The sequence below is a fragment of the Pseudorca crassidens genome, chromosome 4 (genome assembly GCF_039906515.1).
Source record: "Pseudorca crassidens isolate mPseCra1 chromosome 4, mPseCra1.hap1, whole genome shotgun sequence".
Taxonomy (NCBI): Eukaryota; Metazoa; Chordata; class Mammalia; order Artiodactyla; family Delphinidae; genus Pseudorca; species Pseudorca crassidens.
Window position 1 is genome coordinate 135,253,246 of NC_090299.1, and position 10,165 is coordinate 135,263,410.

Below are 10,165 nucleotides of genomic sequence, written 5' to 3' on the forward strand. Positions count from 1 at the left end.
TTGCTTGAGCATCACTTTTAGACAATTGAAATCATGTACAGATTTTGGTGGTTTTTGGTGGTTTTATTTTTATGATAGAGTCTCCAAGGTAGAAAAAACCTTTTCCCCCCCATTTCCTGGATTTTATTAATATTTTAAATTGAAGTTTAATTGACTTATTATATTAGTTTCAGGTGTACAAGGTAGTGATTCAATATTTTTATACACTCCAAATGATCATCATAAGTCTAGTTACCATCTGGCACCATACAAAGTTATTACGTTTATTATTGACTACATTACCCTTGCTGTACGTTTCACCCTTGTGACTCATTTATTTTGTAACTCGAAGTTTGTACCTCTTAATTTCCCTCACTTATTTCACTCATCCCACCACCCCCCTCCCCTCTGGCAGCCACCTGTTTGTGCTCTGTTCTCTTTGAGTCTCTTTTGTTATGTTTGTTCATTTGTTTCATTTTTTAGATTCCACATATAAGTGAAATCATATAGTATTTTTCTTCCTTTGACTTACTAAGCATAATATCCTCCTGGTCCATCCATGTTGTTGCAAATGGCAAAATTTCATTCTTTTCATGACTGAGCAACATTCACATCTTTTTAATCCATTCATCTATAGATGGACACTTTGGTTGCCTCCATACCTTGGTTATTGTAAATAATGCTGCAATGAACATAAGGGTGCATATATCTTTCTGAGCTACTGTTTTTGTTTTCTTTGGGAAAATGCCCAGGAGTGGAATTGCTGGATCATATGGTAGTTCTATTTTCAGTTTTTTGATGAACCTCCATAATGTTTTCCATAGCGGCTGTACCAATCTACATTCCCACCAGTAATGCACAAGGGTTTCCTTTTCTCCACATCCTCACCAACACTTATTTCTTGTCCCTTTGATTCTGACAGGCGTGAAGTGACATCTCTCAGTAGTTTTGATTTGCATTTCTCTGATGATTAGTGATGAGCATCTTTTTGTGTGTCTGTTGGCTATCTGTATGTCTTCTTTGGAAAAATGCCTGTTCAGGTCCTCTGCGCATTTTAAAATCTGGTTTACTTTTTGTTGTTGTTGTGTGAGTTCTTTGTATGTTTTGGATACTAACCCCTTATCAAAAATATGATTTGCAAATATTTTCTCTCATTCAGTTGGCTGCCTTTTCATTTTGTTTATGGTCTTCTTTGCTGTGCAAAAGCTTTTAAGTTTGATGAGGTAGCATTTGTTTATTTTTGCTTTTGTTTCTCTTGCCTGAGGAGACATTAAAAAAATATACTGGTACAATTTATGTCAAAGAGTGTTCTGCCTCTGTTTTCTTCTAGGAGTTTCATGATTCCAGGTCTTACATTTAGGTCTTTTTTTTTTTTTTAAGAATCAATTTCATTTATTTATTTTTGGTTGCATTGGGTCTTCGTTGCTGTGCACAGGCTTTCTCTAGTTGCGGAGAGTGGGGGCTACTCTTTGTTGCGGTGTGCAGGCTTCTCATTGCAGTGGCTTTTCTTGTTGCGGAGCACGGGCTCTAGGCACACGGGCTTCAGTAGTTGTGGCGCATGGGCTCTAGAGCCCAGGCTCAGTAGTTGTGGCACATGGGCTTCGTTACTCTGTGGCATGTGGGATCTTCCTGGACCAGGGATTGAACCCGTGTCCCCTCCACTGGCAGGCAGCTTCTTAACCACTGTGCCACGAGCGAAGTCCCTACATTTAGGTCTTTAAAACATTTTGAATTAATTTTTATATATGGTATGAGAAAGTAGCCCAGTTTGATTTTTTTGCATGTAGTTGTCCAGTTTTCCCAACACGATTTACTGAAGAGGTAGTCTTTTCCCCATTGTATAGTCTTGCCTCCTTTGTTGTAGACTAATTGACCATGTAAATGTGTTCATTTCTGGACCCTCTATTCCATTTCATTGATCTATGTCTGTTTTTGTGCCAGTACCATGCTGTTTTTGATAACTGTAACTCTGCAGTATAGTTTAGAATCAAGGAGCATGATACCTTCAGCTTTGTTCTTCTTTCTCAAGATTGTTTTTAATCTTTGGGGTCTTCTGTGTTATCATACAATTTTTAGGATTATATGTCCTAGTTCTGTAAAAAATGCCATTGGTGTTTTGATAGGGCTTGCACTGAATCTGTACATTGCCTTGGGTAGTATGGTCATTTTAACAATATTCATTTTTCCAATTTATGAGCACAGAATATCTTTCCATCTGGTTGTATCATCTTCAGTGGCACTGGGAAACATGACCATTTTAAATTGAGGCAAAATAACTGAGATACACTACAGTGTGAATGAAATTTGCAATTTGACTATACATCTCCATTTCTACTTTTTATAGCTTAGAAACTCATTTAGGATTAATGTTTCTTTGTCACATTTCTGCTAATGAAGCTTAACAATTCTGAGCAAGATGGCTTCCTTTTAAGATCTTATATTATTGTTTTTATATAAATCAGATCATGGCTTGTAGTAATTTTTCATTTATTTAAAAATATGTGATACCTTCAGGGATTTCTATTATGAACAACCCAGCAGTTCTTTACCAGCTGTCTCTATTCTGCTTCTTAGCAAATCCTACCTACCACACATATACTTAGAAAGATTTCTTATCACAGGATTATGATTATTTATTAAATTATAACCTACTTCCTTTCAAAAAAGATTTGAGATATTTTACTGGATTGCACACATATCATAACATGAAAATTAAAGACACTTATTTACAGGGGAAAGAAATTTAGAATGTTGAGATACAACTAAAGAAAAAAGTTAATACACATAAATATATGCCACAAGGTCCCACACAACTCTTCAAAGACAACTACATATTTATACTTAGTTCTAAACTTCTGATAAGCCAAAGCTAAAAGGACAATATTATCACATAAAAAGAAATACTGTCTTAACAATATCAGTAATAATAATAGTAGCATAGTAATAGTAACAAAAATATTAATAAATGTAGCTAAAACTAAATAAGCTAACATTTTTCTGGTTATGAAATTTGAGAAAATTTTCTCCTCAAATTTAGTATTTTGGATGCTTAAGAGTAGGACATGGCATCCTTAAGAATAGGACATAGAGTCATAGAGTGGAAATATTATCAACAATATTCTTAAGATCAAAACAACTAGTTTTGTATAGCTGTTGCCTATAGTATCCTTCAATGTAAATTGAGAGCCTAAGGCCAAAGCACAATGCAGTAAATGCAATTCTCTGTAAGTAGGTAGTACAAAAAACCAGAACTATGAAATAAGCTTTCTTAATGTCTAGATTGGTCCAGGCGTAAATATCAAAACTATTTATTAGGCTGGGTGAACTTTATGCCCTTTAATTAGTCCTTCATGAATATTATTTCTTGCACTTTGACTTTTTCAAAAATTGAAGTATAGTTGATTTACAATGTTGTGTTAATTTCTGGTGCAGAGCAAAGAGACTCAGTTATTCATATGTGTGTGTGTGTGTGTGTGTGTGTGTGTGTGTGTGTGTATATTTATATTCTTTTCCATTATGGTTTATCCCATGATGTTGAATACAGTTTCCTGTGCTATACAGTAGGACCCTCTTGTCCATCCATTCTATATGTAATAATTTGCATCTACTAACCCCAAACCCCCAGTCTATCCCTCCCCACCGCCCTCCCCCTTGGCAACCAGAAGTCTGTTCTCTTTGTCTGTGAGTCTGTTTCTGCTTTGTAAATAGGTTCATTTGTGTCATATTTTAGATTCACATATAAGTGATATCACATGGTATTTGTCTTTCTCTTTCTGACTTACTTCACTTATCTTGCACTTTGACTTTTGATAAAAGTTGGCCAGTGATGGACAACTGATTATTTGACGAATGTTTTGGAATAATTATTTGGTTTTACTAATTGAAATACATGTATTTTTAAAACTCATATACTTCAAAAAGTATATATTTTAAAAATCAACTGAGCAAAGACATACAAGTGAATGTCACCTGATGAAAATTAAGATGCCTAACTTAGACTTTGTCTTGAGTTGGAACTGGTCTACCTCTGAATAGAGGAGGTCTGGGATGACTGTAGACAGTATGAAGATTTTTCTCAGAAAACAATTCTGAGTCTGCTCCAGGATAAGGGCAAATCAATAAACAAAGTTCCAAAGTTCTATGCTCTAGACCATGGCTTGGACAATTTTAGCCTGGAAAATTTTCAAAGCAGAATTACCCATAGAAAAATTTCAGAAATCCATTTGTGAAATGTCTAAGTTTGACAGCTTTCTAGTCATCCTTCTGGGGAAAATGACTTGTGAAATGTACCCCATACTAATAAAAATGATTGAAATGCTGTTTAGAATTGTTGGACATAAACCAGTTAAACCTTGGAGGACATCTGCCAGAAATATGAATTTGAGTTTACAGATAATTGACCTTAAATGAACTCATTCTATTACATGTTAGGAATATTGTGTATTGAGCCCAGTACTACCACAGAATATTTCTCTTTTTAGTCCCCCCACCCCCAAGGGGAATTATACTCGGGTTATAATATTGAGCTTGGTTTCTTTCAATTTCTAACACTCTTAATAAAACTGCTGTTAACTGGGTATTTGTCGACGAGTTAACAAACTGTAAATGTCACAATTTTCCACACAACTGCCAAGAAAGGTGGATAATTAAAATAAGTACTCAGAGGCCTTCTGAATTTCCACTTACTACCATGCACCAAAACTTTACGTTTTAGAGGTGCTCTCAGTGACTGAACTTGTATATATATCATACTCGGTCACACAAAATGGCTCCTTTTCTCTACCAATGACCTCACACCTCCTTTATTAACATTTCTAATTTAACTCATGTGCTATATAGCATAGAGAATTCTAGGAGTAGATCAACAGACATCACCGTGGGAGGCTGGGGGTATGGAGGAAGGAAAAAGAAAGTTGGCATGTTCTAAGGCTTTAAAAAAATAACATTTTCCCTTTAACTTCTCTTTAAAAATTGCAAAAATAATATGAGTTTAGTGAGAGTGAAATAGAATAAAGATAAACAAAGAAAAAAATGAATGATTTTTAATATGTTTTCTCACCTCCTTTCCCTGCCACCAACCTGGTGTATATCCTTTCGCACATTTCTACATGCTCGTTCATTCACAAACTGACTGGTACATATTAAATTCCATGGGTCTTGAATTCAGCTGCTCCATTCTCTCCACGGATCTGGCCTTGGACTCTGTGTTTCCTTCTGGATACCAAGCGGTTGCTGTAACATCTTGGGTTATGAAATGAGGTGTGTTAAGAAACATCAAAGAGCGCAACACAGATGGCTCTGGGAGCTCAGCTAGTATGACTCAGATGGCTGCGGATGACTTTACTGACTGGGGCTGGAGATGTAATTCTAGGACAGCTTCTGCACACATCTCTCCTAGGTGGAGGTGGCTGAAGAACCGGCTCAGTTGAGATTGTTGGTGTTGTGTCTGTGTGTGCCGCTACGGCACGGTGGTCTCAGGGTAGTCAGACTTCTGTGGTGGCTCAGGTGGTATCAAGGATGAGCAGAGCAGAAGCTCCACGGCTCTTTATGACCTCAACTTAGAAATCACATGGCAAGCTGCGCTCGCTCCTTGGCCAGGTGCTCCGGCTCGCGTTGCAGCCCCAAGCAGCTCAACTCCCTGAGGTAGCGGCCCACGTCAGGCTGCTCCCGCCACTGGGCCTCTGGGAAGCGGTCTCGGAACAGCGACGCCAGGTGCCCTTCATCCTCTACCTCCCCAAGAGCAGCGGTGGTGGCCGTCACTGTGGCTGAGGCCGTAGCTGAGACGCGACTGTGGCCCTCGCCGCCATCTTCTCAGCAATAGCATCTCTTCCCCTCCTCCTCACCCAGGGAACCAGTTCCGAATCTCGGATGGGAAGCATCCTGGGTGCACTTCCGGTCTCTATGGTTCTCGCTAGGCCGGCTTTCTTTCCCCGATGGTCCTCCAGGCTACAGAGTGTTAGCGTGGGGAACGACTGGAAAACGGCTAGAGAGGCGGGGTTTGAAGCTGCCAAGAAGCGGCTGGGGGCTGACCTTCTGTTTCCGGTGACTGAGGCATGAGGACCCCGTGTTCCAACCGAGCTGGGAAATGCGGCCTCTGACTGAAGAGGAGACCCGTGTAATGTTTGAGATGATAGCAAAATCTTCAGCTGCTGGTCGACAAGCCCGATGACACCTGCTGTTTCAGGCTGCACAACGACTGGCTGTATTACGTGAGTGAGAAGATCTTGAAGTTGACTGCCAATATCATCGGTGACAAGCAGGTATCTTTGGGAACGTGCTTCGGAAAATTCACTCAGACCCACAAGTTTTGGTTGTACATCACAGCTCTGGATTACCTAAAACCCTATGCCAAGTATAAAGTGTGGATAAAGCCTGGAGCAGAGCAGCCCTTCTTGTATGCTAACCATGTGCTGAAATCTGGACTAGGTCGAATCATTGAAAATACTTCTCAGTACCAGGGAGACATGGTGTACTCCATGACAGACATCCCTTTGGGCTTTGGGGTGGCAGCAAAGTCTACACAAGACTTCAGGAAAGTAGACCCCGTGGCGATTGCGGTATTTCATCAGGCAAGCACTGGGGAATATGTGTGGCACGAAGAGACATTGATTTAAAACAAAGTCATCACGAGGACTTAGGGCTGTGTGGAAGGGCCTAGCTTTGGTTCCTTTGTCTGTTTAGGCTCCACCGTCATGTTGAATTTTGTCAACTGTGACCTCTTCAGGGACTTCTTAGTTTAATATTCTCTCTATCATGGAGAAATGTAGGCTACATTCTTATAATGCAGAAATGGCTCAATAATGGAGTTTCAGATCGTTGTGATTGTGGCTAAATAGAATACTGTGTTTTCTGTTTGAATCAGAGGGCTTCTTGTTTTGAGTAACAGTCTAAATTGTTGGAATGGAGAAAAAGAATATCTTATTATTGTTATCTGTGATCACACTGTTTTCCAAACACATGATAAGAACATGATGGATTTTCTTAAATATTTATTAATACAATGAAAGATAGATATTGCCATAGCAGAGTAGTAGGCCATGTCTGGGATTTTACAAATGAAATTTGGATAAAATAGTAAGATAAGTTTATTCTGCTGATTTTCTATATGGTAGGTGCTGTGGGTGTGGAAGAAAAACTTGGATTCAAACACCAGTTCTCACATCTACCAGCTGTATGGCCTTAGGTGAGTCATTAAACTTTAATAATTTTCATTTCCTTCTTCTGTTTAAAAAAACAACTTAACCATCTTCCTAAAAAAAGTTTTTAGAATTAGAAATCATGACTTTAAAGCACCTAGCACTGTGCCTGGCAAATGATAAGTGTTGAATAAGTGGTAAGAATTATTTTTATAATGCTTATACTAAGTATTTCTGCAACTAAGAGTAGGATCATATGAACAGAATTTGATTAGATCATCTTGACTTTTACAAGCGGTTTTCTCAATCTTTCTTTTTCTTGAATGGTATAATCCCGGGCTGAATGTTATTTTTATCACCTTGATTTCCTAAAACATAATTTCTCTTACAAATCTTTTGTTTTTTTAATTAAAAGAATTTAAATTGAAGTGCAGTTGATTTACAATACTGTGTAAGTTTCAGGTGTAGAGCAAAGTGATTCAGTTTTATATATTATATATATATATATTTTTCATATTCTTATAAATCTTTACTTATCTGACTGGGCTGGACAAAAAGCACTAATCAGAGATCCTGAAATAATTCAGCTCTTCCATCTTTTCCCCATACTTTCCAAAATTATTTTTTAGAATTATTAAAATATTTTTTAATAAAAAACATATCACAGACAAAAAGTTTTTAAACTACCTGTATTGTAAAACAATTTCTTTAGTGAATGTACTGCTTATTTTAAATTCCAAAGATGACATCTCTGAAAATAAAGCATTTTTCAATTACCAAAAAAAAAAGAGAAAGAAATCATATGGTATTGCCTCTTCTGTACTCTATTGGTGGACAGAGTCACAAGCCCAGTGAGATCCAGGGGATGGGCACATGTGCTTACCTCTTGATGGGATGATGGGTACAGAATTTGTGGCCACTCCCAAAGAGTTTTCCTGTGAAATATTTATCTAAGAAGCTCATATTCGCATTATATCAAAGTAGAATATGGAAAAGCTAATAGGCTGATCATTTGTTTTGCTCCTTTAAAAGTTGCTGTTTTAAAAATAGGCCTGACTGTATTCTGAGTCTAACCAGGCAAGACCAATAGACTGCAATAGAGATTATAAGTGTCAAGGTCAGCCTGTCGGAGAAGACCTTGACTAAATCATGGCAAGAATTCTTTATTAGATACTTTATTTAGCTTAAGCTGTTAATCAGCTCTTCTAAAGGTGCAAACTTTCCTGAGAGTGAGGTAGAAATAGGCCTGGGTCACAAAGTTTAGGGTCATGGCCCTAAAAATAGAGCTGAGAAAAGCAAGCTTCTCAGGTGTCATGTGTGACTTCATGATCTCACCCAACACAATAATACTATTGGATTTTCCGTCTCCAAGTTTGCCTTCATTAGTGGTTCCAACAGTGAAACTCAGGCCCTGCACAGTCATTTATTATACCTAAGGTTTTATAGTGCAGCAAAAATTTATAGTAAAACCATGACTAAGTGGTGGCCGTGGTACTAGGTGCCCAGATATAACAATGATTAAGGTAGGGTGGGGCTTCCCTGGTGGCGCAGTGGTTGAGAGTCTGCCTGCCAATGCAAGGGACATGGGTTCGTGCCCCGGTCCGGGAAGATCCCATGTGCCGCGGAGCAGCTGGGCCCGTGAGCCATGGCCGCTGAGCCTGTGTGTCTGGAGCCTGTGCTCCGCAACGGGAGAGGCCACAACAGTGAGAGGCCCGCATACCACAAAAAAAAAAAAATAAGGTAGGGTGGCTGCCTTCAAAGAACACACAGTCTGGTGGGTGTTTCAGGCACATGAACAGATAAATTGCAACATAAGACATTACTTGTAAATGAACCATGTGATCTCAGAGGGAGAAGATCTACCTGCCTGGGTGTTCACAGTGGATTAGCACCTATAACCGCTCCATCTCTGTCCACACCTGAGCCTTTGAACCTTCTCTCCTATCTGGCCTACTAGGATGTCACTTTGATAGACTTCAAACCTGGTTTTTCCCTCTGCCTAGAATTTTTGCTTTTATGACTGACTTGGATATTTGTCTTTTGTCCTAATATTCCTCCTCCCTGCAATACTTTGTCTCAGCCCTGTTTTTATGGTCTCTGTGCTCTAAAGGCTGAAGGTAAGAGATTCATTCACTAAAATATATAAGTTGAACAGTATTCCATGCTGGGCAAAATGTTAGATGCTGGGGATACAGTGGCCAGCCAGTTAGAGTTCCTGTCTGTTGCAAGGAGCTTACTTCTAGTAGGATGCCTCCTAGACTCTTGGAATTAGGAGTCTGGGCTAGTCAAATGTGGGGTGGGTTAGACCCGGAGAAACTCAAGGAAACCTTTCTAACCAGGTGCGATTTGATCTATTATTATTATTATTTTCTAATGAAAAAAATAGAAGTTTTCCAGGTTGGGGTAGAGATAGAGTAGGGGAAGGCCAGACATTTCATGCAGAGGGCATAACACATAAAAAACAGGAAGGGCATGGTCAATTTGGGAGTTAAAGAGAAATTCATTTGAGGGTGTAGTGAGGCATATCAGAGATTGAAGCTAGAGAAGTAGGTTGGGGTCATATTGGGAAAGGTCTTGAATGGCCCTTCTGGTTAAATTTTGATTTAATCCTGTAGGAAAGGGAGAGTCAGCAAATATTTAGAAGCAGGATCATGACAAAATTATATTTGTTGTTCTTTAAGACGATAAGCCCAGCAGGATGGTTGCAAGAGTGGAAAAAAGACAAGTAGCAGGAAGACCAGTTAGGAGATTACTGTATTAGCCTAGATGAGAACGTGTGAGCGCCTGAGCGAAGAGATCAAAAGAGGGGACAGAGGTTAATTCTGCAATCGGGCTTTAAGGTGGAATCAAGACCACCTGGCAACTCATTAGAACACTTGATGGATGGTAAGATCATGAGTCTAAGACGGAAAAAGAGGGAAGAGGAGCAGATTTGGTATGTAAGGGAACACCAGGTTTTGTTTTGGATACTTGGCTATTCAAGTGAAGATGTTCGGGAGGCAGCTGGAGACTTTGATCTGAATCTGAAGAGGGAGAGAAGATGGGCTGGA

The 10,165-nt window shown here is 39.1% G+C and overlaps 1 pseudogene; it reads left to right on the top strand.

Annotated features, from left to right (window-relative positions):
- Positions 1–6,064: 6,064 nt before the first annotated feature.
- On the top strand, positions 6,065–6,593 carry LOC137223051 (60S ribosome subunit biogenesis protein NIP7 homolog pseudogene; annotated as a pseudogene).
- The last annotated feature ends 3,572 nt before the right edge of the window (positions 6,594–10,165 follow it).